General features: G+C 33.5%; 1 long non-coding RNA gene across 1 annotated transcript; it reads left to right on the plus strand.

Annotated features, from left to right (window-relative positions):
• Window positions 1-9,505: 9,505 nt before the first annotated feature.
• On the plus strand, window positions 9,506-14,979 carry LOC112801928 (uncharacterized). The gene is made up of 3 exons (XR_003202137.2): window positions 9,506-9,979; window positions 10,052-10,209; window positions 14,690-14,979. It is a non-coding gene; the product is annotated as an uncharacterized lncRNA (long non-coding RNA).
• The last annotated feature ends 193 nt before the right edge of the window (window positions 14,980-15,172 follow it).

Below are 15,172 nucleotides of genomic sequence, written 5' to 3' on the forward strand. Positions count from 1 at the left end.
ATATTGAATATTTTGAACTGAGGTTTCCATAAGGATTGAAGCCATCACTAGCCAGGGCTAAGCGAACATTGCGCGGATCGCCAGAAAAGTTAGTATATCTCCTGTCAAATGCTTTCCAACCCTCGCCGTCCCTGGGATGCCTCAAGAAACCGTCAGAGTTGGTTCCTCTCTTGTGCCACAACATGTCGACGGATGTCTTGCTGGACATGAATAATCGCTGCAACCGTGGAATTAGAGGAAAGTAACGGAGAATCTTCGCCGGTAGAGGTTTCCCATTCTTCTTGACAACGGTGTTGATTCTGACTAAAGAATTCTTCCTGGTCTTTTGCTTCCACCTAGATGCCCCACACCGTTTGCATCTAGACAAGTCTTGGTCTGTACCCTGGTATAGCATGCAGTCATTTGGACATGCATCTATCTTCTTGTACCCAATGCCGAGCTTCCTTATGATCCTCTTGGCATCGTGCAAGGTCTTCGGAATCCTTGCATGCTCAAAGGCATCCCCCAGTAGCTCTAGAATCAATCCGAAAGCCTTGTCGCTCACTCCGCACATGCACTTTATATGGTACAGCCTAACCAAGAAAGACAGCTTCGAGAATTTTGAGCATCCCGGATATAATGCCTGCTCGCCGTCCTCAAGCAAGTCGTGAAAGGCACGAGCCTCGCAGCTAGGTTCATCAGATAAGTACGGCAACCCCTCCCCAACGTCTCCGACATGCCCATTCATCGAGTCTTCATCGTCACTTTGCAGTCCCGTGAAGTTGAATGCGTCCTGGACCATGTCCCGCATTTGATCTCCTAAATTTACATTTGGTTCTAGTTCTTCCCTAGCGCTGGATCCCTCGTCTACGATCTTCTCACCGTGATGTAACCAAAAGGTATAGTTAGGGGGAAAGGGTTTCATCAGAAGGTGATCGTACGCGTCCTCTCTAGTTTGGTAGCACCGGAACCCACACAAAGGGCATGGGCAATGTATCATCCCATCGGATGATGCATTGGCAAATGCGAAATCAAGGAATCTATTTAGACCATCCTTATATTCTACACTCCCTCTAGGCTTTGTAATCCAACTCTTATTAATGTCTAAATGAATGAAATAGCAGAAATAAATAAAAAAATAGTATCAAAATACATAGCACTTGTAATAAAATAAAAGAAAAAATGGGGAGTGTGTCAAGAGAACCAACAACAGTTTATCACAATTATGAGATGGGAGAGTGCCATACGTAATAAACTTGATAATATATTACAAGTAAAACCATGTAAAGAGCGACGGAATAACTCAAAACGGAAATAAATTTATAAAAGTTACTTGCTTCCCAGGTAACATGTAGCACACGATAGGTATTGGGGAGGAGGCTTACTCATTGCAAAATTCTGTGCTTTCTAAATAATTACTGGGTGAAAGAATTGCTGGTTCCAAGTCCAAAAAGTGAAAAGAAAATAAAAGCTTCCTTAAAAAAAGAAAAAGAAAATAGGACTGAAAGTTAGATGTAAAAAATAATAAAAAATAAATATAACTAAACAGTCCTAATGGATAGAGAATAAAATCTTGAAATTGTAGACTTAAATTTCGTAGGTATGTTTATGCAAAATATTTGAGTATAGTTTCTCTATCTTGTCGTCTACCATAGAGGTACAAATAATTGGTTCAGCGAAAAAGAACATAAAAAAATAATAACAACACGAGCAGCTCAGAAAGAGTGACACACAAGAAAAGGGTCTGAAAAAATCAAATAGCAATTTAGAACTAGAGTAGCATGAATGACATCAAGAGAATCATGACCAATTAGTCCAGTGTCATAGTAAGTATAGTAGCAACCAAACAGCATGACTTAGCATGAATTGCACAAAAAATTGGTTAAGAGAAGTGTAAAACCATAATGGCAGCAGAAGCATAGTTGTGCACTTAATATATGAACACCATAGATAAGAAATCAGCACCATAAGAAGTAGTCTAATAGCAATAGCAAATAAGCAATAGTATAATAAGCATAAAGATACTAAAATGGGAGCATTTAGCGTCAAAATGACCAGGATAATTTCCCTAACACAAATAACTAGATCAGCAACTATTAAAGCAACTATTAACAAGACTAACAAAAAAAGGCTATAAATTAACGCTAAAAAACAACAGAATATCTAAATAAGGAATATAAGCATGAACCAACCATTCTAACACACACTCCTCGCAGAAAATGTGTTTGCCCGCAATAATATGGCTTAATTATATTGAAATAAATTGCAAAATTAAAGTGAACACGATGATGATGATGCATACAAAAAGCTAGCAATGTCAAAATTAAAAATGCATTAGTTAGGGACTGAAAAAGAACATAAAATAAGAATAAAAAAATAGCTCAGGAAGAGTAAGTCAAAAAAAATAATGGACCGAAAAATGCAAATACCAATTCAGCATTAGATAAGCATGAATGACATCAAGAGAATCATGACCAATCAGTCCATTGTCACGGTAAGCATAGTAGCATAATAACAGCAGCTATTATCTTGAAATGAACCAAATTGGTGAGGAGAAGAATAACACCACAATGACAGCAGCACAAGAATTAGTAAGCAACACGTCATTAACACCTCGGCATTGTGATTCAAAATTAGATATTGGAGATTTTTGTATATCTTTTGTTCCTCAACAGTTCGTAAATGGTAAAAAGTAATCTCTCTCATTAGTTAAGCATGTTATAATTAGATTTGCTTCAGGCCGTAGTAATGCTGATATGAATTAATAATGAGTGATCAATGAATATAGGCAGGCTAAGAGAGCAAGATTGCATGAACCAAAATGGGAACGTGATGTGAAGAACTGAACAAAAAGTAGTGTTTTTTACACATGCAATGCAATTTGGTTTATAAGAATCAAAGTCGATAGGGAGGCAATAGTAATCTGAGAAAGAAATAAAGCCAATAAGGATTTTGATTTATAAGAATGAAAGAGACGGATTTGATTGCACTTTGCAGCAAATGACAATGGTATTCAACAGAAAATAAAAAACCCAACAAACAAACAAAGCTACGTATAATCCCTTCAAAGAAACTCCATGTAAACTAACTCCACTACCACCAAACAAAATAGAAATAAATGGAACACACTAAACATAATAAAACCTTGCACCAACATAATAAGTAAACTATCATTAACGGAAAACTATCTTCCACCTTTTTTCAAAATTTTCTTTAATGACAAGTCCTCCCTTTTTCTCCAAAGCACCAAGGAGCACTTGAGCCCTCCGTGGACCATCAATAAACTACAATGACAGCTACATTAGCATCCCACTTAATGTAATCTTCTAAGCCCATGATGCGGTCAACGAAAGCATATTATAACTAGAAATGATTGAGTGTGCTATGCTGTGCAGAATTGCTAACAACCATAATTCCAAACTCATTAATGTTCAGGATTAAAGTGTGCTCCTTTTATTTTATCATTTTATTTTATTTTTTTTCCTGAGAATAGTATAACTTAAGTGAAGCTCAATGAAGTGGCAATGGTCCCTTTCAAGTTTTAGCCATTACTCTCTACACATGTGGAAAGTGAAAAACTAGCTCATTTGAAGAATAGGGGAAAGACACAAACTTTAAGCACTCCATGTCTGAATATGAAAACTAAAATCCCAAATCTACATGCAATGTATCACCAAAACATCAAAAGGAAGCAAAGCATTTAAATAAAAAAGTATGAAATTGAAAGAGGATACAATGTACAACTCAAGTGTTGTAAAACAAAGAAGTAAAAAATAGAATGAAAATAAAGACAAAAGTTACTTTTTTAAAACACTCAAATAGGCATGAAAATGACAGATTTGGGAGACGAGAATAGAAGAATCATAATGAAGATAAAGGAAACTAAGCCAAAACCAACAAGCCCAACTGTGCAAACACACACCCCAACACACAACAACCAACCTGACTCAGAATACTATTATAAACAATACACAGATGATAAATATCAAGCTTTTGTCATAAAAAACAAGGGAAAATGATAACAGAGCTGAACCAATGGGAAGTGGCAAAGAACACAAACAGCTATGAAACAGCAGTTACTAATGTCTTGTACTTTACATGATAAATTTATCAACAAACAAATTTTTCAGATTAGTGCGTGCAAAGTTTCTCAATTTCTCCTGTGCAAGGGAGATGCAAACCAAAGAAACACATTCTTGGGTAATTAAAAAAACAGGAAGTAGATGCAAGAGAGATGCAAACCAAAGAAACTCAACCCTCTAACATTGATAATGAGCCTTTGTTAAAGCCTTATACTCTAACTATCACTTTCAATACAGAGCACCCATTAAATCAAAAAAAGGGGTACCTTCAAATTCCAGTCTATGAACAGCGGCAATTAACCCCAGTTAAAGATAGATATAGATAAATATTTTTACAAAATTCTAACCAACAAAGAAATCAATAAGAAAAGATCAGAGTGTCAGGACTAACTAGTGCCAGGGGACTGGTCGTGAAGGCAGCTGCGCAACTCGACAGGGGAGGGTATGAGCTTCAGGAATTGTGGATGATAGGGGAAAGCTTGAAAAATTGGGGGTTTCTGCAAAATTGGAGTTCTCGATTAACGGTTGTAACATGAAAAGGGGGAATTGACAAGTTGAATCATGATAAAATCCTCACCTGGGTGGGTTCTTCCTTGATATTTCTCGGCTGTGCTCCCGCTCTTGGTTGGCGCGCTACCAAACTCAACTCGCGGGTTTCTGCAGAATTGGAGGGAAGTAATTTCGAGTTATAAAATAAAAGTGGAATTGGAACACTGATTTGAAACTCACCTAGTGGCGTTTATTGAAGAAGTCGCCGGGTGGGGTGGTTTTGTTTGGCGCCTCTTCTCCCGCTTTGTTCGCACCAGGAAGTGAAACGAGTAAGCCCGAAGATATACTTCCTAATTTAGCAGCGGTGTTCACTCCCCAGCCGCTATCCAGAGGAGTTTTGTGGCTTTTACCTGACCGCCACACATCTCTGCCAGGATCCTTCTTGATTAGCGGCGATTATGGTAACGGCCGCCAACCCCCTGCCGCTACTCTCCGCCTCTGCGGTAGTGGTCGGCTGGGGGTCTCCAACATTTCATAAAATGGGTACCAGGTTTGATAATTAATTGATTTCTATGTAAAATATTTACGTTTTTATTTACACAATTATTATACATCTCAAATATAAAAGGTAAAAAGTAAATAATCGCTGAGGTCGGATACTGTGCACTAAAATGTGGTAGTTTTAAATTGTTTTAGAAGGGCCTATTTTTTCTGCACTGAGGTCGCATAATTATATAAATGTTGGCTGCATCCTCAAGCCAAGTCCATTTTGATTGTGTATAGTCAACTTTTCCATAACTAGGCATAGTTGCATGAACACCATTCACGCCATACTTGATTCTTAAGCAAGTATAGACATTGACTAGGGAAATAGTTGTTTAATGTACACAATTAATTCAAAACAAAAGTATAATTATTGTAAGTTTGATGATGGAAGACGTTAGTTTTTATTGGCAGTATTAGATCTCAATCCTTCGTATTCTCCCTCAATAAGTTACATTCTATTTACAAAAGTAGAGATTTTCTTGTCTGATTATATTTAGCACATTCAAACCTTTTTTATCCAAAAATTATTTGCAGCCATGCATATTTATATACTTAAAAATTAATCCTCTAATTTTGGTTTATAATAATTCAGGAACCAAGCAAGGCTACAGTGAAATCTAATGTACCTAGCTAGTAGAAATAGCTGATTCTCAACCATAACCACATTTTATTGGACTGCTATCCAAATTCTGCTTGTTGCTGCTACCATTAATCCTCATTTCAGCAACTGTTTGAGCTTCAAAACAAATAGGATTTTTTTATCTATATCTTAATAAGTGAAGGCATGTGCTAGATTATATGTTGTACTTGATTTTATGCATTATTGTCAAGAATTCTTTGATCTCTTCTTCTAATTGTTTGGTAGAAAGTTTGAGGAGATACTTCTCCTATATTTAGTCTTGAGATTTTACCTTACGTACCTTCTATAATTGTTATAGTGTTATGGAAAATTATAATGCCTTGTTCTGCAACAATAGTTTAGTATTTTATAACTAAGTATCAAAAGTCATATATATCAATGGTTTAAGTGTGTGTTCAATTGTTTAATTAGACTAAAACATTGTTATTTATCCTTATGCAGATTGTTGACTCAATAATATCGCATGGATAAATTCCGTGGAAGGACAGAGTGAAAAATAAAATTCTAGGATTGGACTTATTTTTATTTGAAGCAAACATTTTTTTAAATTTGACTATACAATTTTTAGTAAGAGATTTACTATGTTGATATTTTTATAAAGATATTATTTTATTTTCCAGTTAATTTTGTTGTTTTTGCCACAGATTTATATTCAATAGATGAAAAATATGAAGATTTATAGCATTAAAAAAATCCAAGAGAGGCAAAAAAATTTATCTTTAAAATTAAACAAAAAAAATTCAGCGTTTTTTAAAAGGAATTTTTTTTTTAAATTTGTATTAAAAATATTTCGGCGGTTCATAACCGCCGGTAAAAAATGAACTAAATCATATACTTGTATATCGCGACGGTCTAATACCGCCGGTAAATTAGTTACCGCAAAATACGAATTCAGCGGCGGTTGCTGAAAACCGCCGCAAAACCTAATCCCAGCGCCCATAACCAGGGTGATCCGCTGAACTACCGGCCTTTAATTTTGCGACGGTTTAAAATCGCCGCTAATTGGAGAAAAAACTGACGCTAAGCAGCGCCTATGCTGTAGTGATTATTTTTGTATCTTTTGAATATCTAAATGTATAAAAATCATAATTTTTTTTTGATGTGCGGGTTAGTTATCTTATTTTATTTGATTAAGAAGAAATTTAAGACAAAAAATATTCAAAATTTTTTTTATATTATCAAAATTTGATATCAATAATTCTAAAAAATAATATCAAAATATATTATTTTTAACTAAATAATAAAAAAATAAAAATACATCATTGTAAGTTTTTTAATTAATAATTATAAATTGAAGTCGCAGTTTAATATAGAATCTTGGACAAAAAGCAATCATTGTTATCCGCATTTGACTATTACTATATAAGTTTCATGTTTATTTTATTGTGCACATTAATTAAATTGTACTTTACTATTTTGTTTTGCATGTTTTGAAATAATGTCATCGTATTATAAAGGTGAGATCGATGAATTTATCATTTGAATTATCGCTAAAAAATAGTTACTTAAAGTGAAATGCTACATAAAGAAAAATAGAAAAATTTTGTAATTAGTTAGAAAATTTCATCTCTCTCTCCCTCTCTCTCTTTCCAAACTCAATTTTGTTATGAAATTTTTTTTAGATAAAAATCTTTTTAATTTTCTATATAATAAGTATCATTATTTAAATGATCTAATGCATAAAATATCACATCTTTTTATTTATCCTAAAAAATAAAGTTAATTTTTATTACTTTTTTACTTTCTTTTGGTTTTCTAAATTAGCCTATATATTATCAACTTATTTCTATTATTTATGCAATAATTTTCTCTTTTAGTAGTTATGCATTAATAAATATTAAATTACCAAAATTTAAATCTATTTTCTTAAACCACTTTTTAATCATATGATTTGAATCGTTTGAAAAGGAGTTCTTTAGACTCTAAGATTTTTAAAATAAAAAAATACAATAAACTAAATTAAAATGCCTAATAAAATAAAATAATTTAAAAAATAAAAATTTATAAAAAAACTAATAAATTAAAACTTACATGCCCTATGAGATAGAAAAAAAAGAAAATAATAATGAAGATTAAACTAATAAAAAATATATATTGAGATATTTATTAGATTGTTAAATTATTTAAAAAATTAAAATTAATTAACAAAGTTCTTATCTTATCATATTTTAATGTTATATGGAGTTTGTTCACTCTATCATTGGTATGTGCATATTTTTTGTATTCTTTGTATGACAAATACAGCGCTTTACATAATTAAATATCAAATTCAGTATTATAAATAATTAATCATTTAAAAAATTAGCATAATAATATTTTAAGAAACATTTGATAGGTGTAATTTTTTTGCATGCTTTATATACCAATTAAATAACTTAGCTAATATACCAAACAAATAATATTGAAGAAGAAGTTACGGATGAATTTTTTTGTAACTAGTAGTGAAATGCATTGCAAAGTTAGTTTTGGATTATGTTGGCATTTGACAAGGTTAAAATAAAAAAGAAAATTGGACACTAAATTATATGTATTGGCATTATATATTATTATACATGTTTAAATATTTTGTGACGATTTTCGTTGATTGTGACAGTTTAAAACTGTCAGTATCGTTTAACTTTTTTTCAAATTTTAAACTGAGATGAGGGTGCATATGAAAACGTAATTAGATTATTGCATGAGAAACTAAGAGTGGAGCCCGAGGGAGAAAGTGATAGTCCAAACGGCACTTTAATATTATTCTATAGTTGGGTTGAAAATTTCTTAAACTCTATTTGCATCCAAAAGTTTTCGATCCAACTCTATTTACCAAATAATAAAGATAAAGAAAAAAAAGTAAAAATGTGTGAAAATACATTCAAATCAATGCTGCACCTATCCAAATTTATTACAAATATTATTCTTAAAACCTGTATAGTTTCACATACAATTTTGTCATATTTGAACTGCACCATCTGATTCGGCCAAAAAAACCTATGAACTTGTGATCTATCCAATTCGATTAATTATACAGATCAAACCTATAATTGAATTTGTCAACATTGGTCAAATCTATGGAAACCAATTCTAATCCGATCTAACCGACAAAATTAGGAGTGGAGCTAAAAATTCATTAGGCTCATTTTGCCATTAAGACAACTGTAAAATGAGTGATACTTATTTTATATATATATATAATAGAGTTTTGATTAAATTATATTTTATTTTATATTTTACATATTTATTTAATTTTAATAATTAATATCAAAACAAACAATTCAACCAATGAATACCGATCAAATCCAATAATTTAATATCTTGATCGAATCAATTACTGAATTAGTTTTAATATCTACGGTTTCACACAAATTTCAATTAAATTTGTATAGTTTGAAAGTTTTGAATCAATTCTCATATTTTTTTGTTTGACAATGTAAATAAATAGTTTATTCATGAATAGGATTAATAGTATTTAAAAAAAGCAAGATTACAAATATTAGTTTGAGCATTTTTTATATACATTTTATTTGGATTAATAAGAACCATTTTAGCCAATTTACGAGTTACTCTATTATCACTTCTTTTTACATAAGAAAATTTTACTGATCTTAAACTAGTTACTAAATTAAAACAATCAACAATAAAAAAACCCAAAATAACTATTTTAGCTCTTGTTAGATCTCAAATTTTAGATAACTTCTATATCATCATTTTTCACAATAACATCAAAAAAATAATATTGTTAAATTTTTTCTAAACCCATTAAACAAGCCAATACCTTCAGTTTCTCGGGAGTTAAGGGATAAGTCTCCTTTCCACGTGCTGGTCATTAAGATGGTACCAAAATCATCTCTTACCACTATTTCTACGCCAACCATCTATTATCTAAAGTAGATGCATCCACATTTATTTTAATGAAATTCATAGTTAGACAAACCCATCTTTTGAAACTGTTGGATCCAGGAGGAGGTGATTGGAGTTTGGCTTTGGTGATTCTTAAAGCAAAAAGGAACTCCTCATACTTTTTTCTTGTTCGATCAACTACTTCCATAAAAGATTCTTTTTTATTCTCGAAAATAAAATGGTTATAGCTTGTTCAAAGAGATAGAAGACAGTTGCACATCAAACCTTGATCTTGGGAATTAAGAAATTTTAGCAAAAATTCAATCCACTCTGGTGCTTCCATAGATGAATTTGCAGTCGTTCGAATTATCAAAGGGGAGTGAAACTAAAATCTTCGAGCAAATTTGTAATTCTTAAAAAGGTGAGTTTCAGATTCTTCGTTCTTCCAACAGCGAGGGCAGAGGGCAATACAATTGACATCTCTCTTTTGCAGGTTCAACTTTGTTGGCAGTGATTTATTAAGGATTCTCCAAGCACAGTGAAATGCGCGGGGTGGACTTTTGCCTTCCAAAATTGTTTTCATTGAGGCTCTTCTGAGTTTGGTGATACCCTACTTCTGTTCCGGAGTTATTCTTACTTTATGATCTTGTGGTACGCATCCTTGACCTTGTACTCCCCATTCCTTAAGAATTTCCAATAATATTGATCTTGTTGTGCTGTTATTGGTTGTGAAATTCTTATGATTTGTTGGGCTTCGAACTTCATGAACATGTTCCTGATTTTCATAATATCCCATCTATTTTCTTCATCATTCATTAACTCTCTAACAGTTGCATTCTCATCTAAAGTATTAATTGGGCTTCATATTCTGTGATTGTTATATTCTAGTAGTCATGGTACCCTCAAATCTTTACAGACATTCCATTTTCTATCCTCCATAGTCTCTCCCTCCCAAATCAAAAATTTTTTTTGCATTCAAAATACTTCTCCATGTGTAGCTTGGGGCATAACCTGTTGATGCTTCTAGAAAACTAGTTCTTGAAAAATGCCTTGCTTTTAGAACTCTTGCTGCTAGGGACTCAGGTCTTGTTATTAATCTCCACCCTTGTTTTGCCAAAAGTGCTTAATTAAAGGCCTCAAATTTTCGGAATCCTAATCCACCTTCTGGTTTGCTAGAACAAAGTTTATCCCAATTAATCCAATGTATCTTTCTCTGGCCATTCCTACTCCCCTAGTAAAATTTTCTTATCATGGCATCTAGGTGTTGGCAGAGTCCTTTGGGTATTTGAAAGCATCCCATGATATAAATAGGAATTGACTGTACAATCGCTTTTATCAGTGTCTCCTTTCCTACTCTTGAGAGATATTTCTCCTTCCATCCCTTGAACTTCTTTCAAACTCTCTCCTGGATAAAATAAAAAAAAATTTGGATCTTTTTACGAAAGTGGGCAAACCCAAGTACTTCGAATGTTTGTTCTACTACCTTTATCCCTAACTAGTCTTGGATAAGATTTTATCTGATAGTAGGCACATTTTGGCTGAAGAAAATTTTTGACTTATCCAAATTGATTCTTTGGCATGAATCTGTCTGGTATTGGGTTAGAACTTCCTTAATACTCTGAATGTCTTGGTCAGATGCTCTGGAGAACAAGATATTATCATCTGCAAAAAATAGGTGGTTTATCTGGGAAGCTTGTCGGGTAACTCTAATACCTCTGATAGTCTCATTGTTTGATTAGGAGTCCTGAGAATACCTCTACACACAAAACAAAAAGGTAGAGAGATAAAGGATCTCCCTGCCTCAAACTCCGAGTTGGTACAATCGGTTTACTTGAGATTTCATTAACCAGAATTGAAAAAGTCACCGTCGAGACACATTTTTGGATTAAATTCACCCATCTTTGTGAGAAACCCATTGATATCATGACCTCTTTCAAGAAGCACCACTCTATTCTATCATATACCTTGGCCATGTCTAATTTGAGTCCAATGTACCTCTTTTGGCTTGTCACCTTCTTCTTCATGTAATGAAAAATTTCAAATGCCACCAATCCATTGTCAGTGATTAACTTGTCCTGTACAAAGGCACTTTGAAACTCTCCAACAATATCCGAAAAAACTTGTTTAAGTCTATTTGCAATAGTTTTGGTAACTAATTTAAAAACATTACATAAAGAGATGGGCCTAAAGCCTTTGGCATATCTAGGATTCTTGATTTTTGAAATCATACAAATATGGGTTGAATTAATAGGCGAGTGATCAGCTTCATGATTTAGAATATTAAGCACATAATCAATAATATACCCACAATTCTCCATATTTTTTGGTAAAAGAGTGCCGGCATACTATAGGTCCTGGTGCTTTGGTTGGATGCATCCGTTTGAGGGCATGGATTACTTCTTCAACAGTGAAAAGCTGATCTAAGAATTCTCTTTTCTCTGCATCAACCCTATTCTTCACTATATCAGTCGCTTGTCTTACTTTTTCCACACCCTCTGACCTAAAAATGTTATCAAAATACTCCACTATCACCTCTTCAATGTTCTCCCCTTTAATTTCACATGTGTTACTCCGATGTCATCCTTGATGGCTTTCACCCAATTCCTACTCTTTCTTTGTGAAGCTTTTTTGTGAAAGAATATAAAGTTTTGGTCTCCATACTTAAACCAATTAGTTTGGGATCTTTGAGCCCACCAAGTTTCTTTCTCCTTAAATGTTTCGTCCAAATCCGCTTCCACCTCTTTGATTTGCAAGATGACTCCTTCTTCCTATTTTATGGTATTTAGGTGTTGGAGTTTGTTTTGTAGCTTTCTTATCTTCTTTGGTATGTCTCCAAAGAGCCTGTCCTCCCATCTATCTAGCTCCTTTCTGCAACAAGCTATTCTTTCTTGTATGGGTCCTTGTTTCCCTTTCCACGCTTCTTCCACAATTTTTTCATACTCTACATTGCATAGCCAACATTCTTCAAATCTGAACCTGTGAGAAATCTTTTTTCTTCAACTTTTCTCGCCCATCATATCAATTAAAATAGGGTTATAGTCTGATTTGTATTTGTTGAGGTGTTGGACAATTATTTTTGGAAAGGATTGTTTTTATTTCATAGTTGCCAAAGCCCTGTCCAATCTTTCTTGGATATTATCTTCCCTTGATTGGCCATTTGTTCATGTAAATGAGTGGCCCACAAAGTCAATATCAAGCAGTTCATTTATTTGGACAGCGTCTCTAAAACCCTAAACCTGCGAATAAGTAACTGGGTCCCCCTTGCTTCTCCTCTTGTCCCATGATTTGATTGAAATCTCCGAACACTATCCATGCCAAATTAGAGTCTCTCCCTAGCGACTTTAAGAGATCCCAATCAATGTGTTTATTTTCATTCTTTGGCTTCCCGTAAAATTCTGTTGCTCTTCACCTTTGCTCTTTTTTCAACACTTCCACCTCCATATCTATGTGATTGGTAGATAAAGATCTGACTTTTATTTGATAGTGCTGTCCCACAAAATTGTTAGGCCCCCAGCTCTTTGTCTACCATCACCCTCACAGTCTACAACCACTATATTAGCCATCCCTCCTTTATACCTCATTCTCATCATTTCTATTTCTTTTTTCCTTATCTCCACGAGGAAGACAATGTTAGGTCCTTGTTGTTTAATGAGCTTTGTCAAAGCTCAAACTGCCCATGGACTCCTAAACCCACTACAGTTTCATCTAATCATCTACATGGCCTTCGGCAGCAGCCTCTGCCGCTAGAAGTATGGGTTTTGCATTAATCTTTATCATCTTCACCTTAGTACTGTCAATCTCCATCTCCTCAGACTTTAGTGCCTTCCTCTTTTGTCCTCCAAAAATCTGCATTCTCTTTTTCATTTGTTGTTGTTGCTGCCATTTGTCTTGCTTGCCTCTTCCACCTTTTGTTTTCTTGTTTTATTGTCTCCTTTGCTGTTTTTGTGCTAGTGACCTCTTCCAAGACTATTGGAATCAACTCTCTCTCTCTCTTTCTTCTTTGTTTCTTTCCTGCTTGCTTCTTCTTCTATGTTTTCTGTACTCTCTTTTTGTTCTACTTTTTCTGGTAGGGATTCAATGGCCATCATCAGCAGTATCTTGTTGTTTTGTTTCACCAGTGTTAAAGGGATTTCTTCTGTTCCTTCTTGTTCTATCCTTGCTCTCTGTTCTGGCTTGTATTGTAATTGTTCTGCCTTTTTTTCCTTACTGTTAGATGACTCTGGTCTATCTTTCATTGTTAATTTCTCTAACTTTTCTAGCATTCTTGCAGTAAGTCTTTGCTGGGATATTGCATTTTTTTCCTTCCTTTCCTCTAAATTTTCATTTTGTTGATTTTTCACTACTTTCACTATGTTTTCTTTCAAACTGGCTTTCAACCATGATCCCAGATCTTTAGATTTGTTCTCTCTCTTTTCCTCGTCCTTTATTGCTTGTTGGCAGTTGCTTTTTTCTTGCTATATCAGCCTGCAGTAGTAACAGAAGTTAGGTAGCTTTTCATATTTGAACTCTGTCCAGATCAACCTATCTTCCTTACTGCCAATATTCGCCCCTTTTAGGATGGGTTTGGTGGTGTTAAGAGTTGCTATGGCTTTTATGAAATGTACTTGGTCTCTTGTGTTTTCAAAAATATCACATTCTTTAACAACACCCAAAGCAGATGCTATCTTTCACCCTAACCTTGCAGTCTTACAATGTTCAAGTAAGTTCCATATTTGCACCTTGATGTCAGCTTTATCTAGTCCTTTTTCTACTGGATCCTCGCTTCTATCCCATTTCTTCAAGAGAAACCACGAGTTTCTAAAAAACCATGGACTCTCCTTCAGCACTCTATCTAAGTCTATCTCTTTCTGAAAAAAAAAAAATTGGTAGGTCTTATGCTTCAACTCTACTATTCTCAGTCCTTCTAGTTTTTTTCCAAATATTCTGCATTGCAGATTGTATCCATGCGCTGTTGATGCTTTTTCTGTCAGTAATCTTTTTATTAAGCTATTTTCGCATCCTTGTAAGCCTTCCTTCACATCTTCATTGTTGAACACTACCAGGAGTTCTTCATTCTCTTGGTCTTGAATTGTGTTTTGTGTATCTGGTATGGTATTTGTGTTTGACATGTTGTTTGTATTTGACGGAACAGGATCTCACCGACTTTTGTTGCACAATGACGAAAACACACGATGTGTACGGAAGTTTTGCGCTACACTCCTTCAAAACCCTAGGAAAGCATTGGATTAGGAAGAGAGAGGATTAAGTAATGTAGTTACTTAGTTTGTCTATCAATTCCTATACTTATATTTTACAAAACTTATTATCCAAATCTCTATTCTCATTTGCCATTTTAAAAAACATCATATTATTAGATGGAAAATTTCCAGTAACATTTATTGTTTCATCTAATAAAAAGAATTTCAAAATTTTTAATTAAAATACTCTTAATTTTTATTATTAGATTTTATTTTATTTTTTATTGTAAATAAAAATATTTAATTTTATAATTTAAAAATTTAGAAATAAAAAAAATCAAGTGTGTGAATGTAGTATTATTCGATGAATAAAAACTAAAAAAATATTTTTAAAAAAATTAAAATGTTAAAAACCTAATTTTTTTATTTTTAAATTT

This window comes from Arachis hypogaea, chromosome 5 (genome assembly GCF_003086295.3).
Source record: "Arachis hypogaea cultivar Tifrunner chromosome 5, arahy.Tifrunner.gnm2.J5K5, whole genome shotgun sequence".
NCBI classification, from domain to species: domain Eukaryota; kingdom Viridiplantae; phylum Streptophyta; class Magnoliopsida; order Fabales; family Fabaceae; genus Arachis; species Arachis hypogaea.